Below are 1,139 nucleotides of genomic sequence, written 5' to 3' on the forward strand. Positions count from 1 at the left end.
ACACCTTAGTCCTTAAAGTGACATCTTTGCTTTTTAACACTTTAAAGAGGTCTTTTGCAGCAGATTTGCCCAATGCAATGCGTTGTTTTTTTTCTTGACTGCTGCTTCCATGGGCATTGATTGTGGATCCAAGTAAAATGAAATCCTTGACAACTTTAATCTTTTCTCCATTTATCATGGCATTGCTTATTGGTCCATGTGAGCATTTTTGTTTATATTGAGGTGCAATCCATACTGAAGTCTGTGGTCTTTGATCTTCATCTGTAAATGCTTCACATCCTCTTCACTTTCAGCAAGCGGTTGTGTCAGCTGCATATCGTAGGTTGTTAAGGAGTCTTCCTCCAATCCTGATGCTGTGTTCTTCTTCATATGGCCTAGTTTCTTGGATTATTTGTTCAGCATACAGACTGAATAAATATGATGAAAGGATACAACACTGATGCACATCTTTCTGGACTTTAAACCACACAGTATCCCCTTGTTCTGCATGAATGACTGCCTCTTCGTCTATGTACAGTTCTGCATGAAAACAATTAAGTGTTCTGGGATTCCCATTCTTCACAATGTTATACATAATTTGTTATGATTCACACCGTTGAATGCCTTTGCATAGTCAATAAAACACAGGTAAACATCTTTCTGGTATTCTTTGCTTTCATCCAGGATCCATCTGACATCAGCAATGATATCTGTCATTCCACGTCCTCTTCTGAATCCGGCTTGAATTTCTGTCAGCTCCCTGTTGATGTACTGCTGCAACTGCTTGTGAATGATCTTCAGCAAAATTTTACTTGTGTGTGATATTAATGATATTGTTCAATAATTTCCACAATGGGTACAAATATGGATCTCTTCCAGTCAGTTGGCCAGGTAGCTATCTTCCAACTTTCTTGGCATACATGACGGAGCACTTCCAGCGCTGCATCAGTTTGTTGAAACATCTCCATTGGTATTCTGTCAATTCCTGAAGCCTTCTTTTTCGCCAGTGCTTTCAGTGCAGTTTGGAACTCTTCCTTCAGTACTATCAGTTTTTGGTCATACGCTACCTCCTGAAATGTTTGAATGTCAACCAATTCTTTTTGGTATAGTGACTCTGTGTATTCTTTACATCTTTTTTTTTTTTTTTTGATGCTTCCTGT

The sequence above is a fragment of the Trichechus manatus genome, unplaced genomic scaffold (assembly GCF_000243295.1).
Source record: "Trichechus manatus latirostris isolate Lorelei unplaced genomic scaffold, TriManLat1.0 scaffold00120, whole genome shotgun sequence".
NCBI classification, from domain to species: domain Eukaryota; kingdom Metazoa; phylum Chordata; class Mammalia; order Sirenia; family Trichechidae; genus Trichechus; species Trichechus manatus.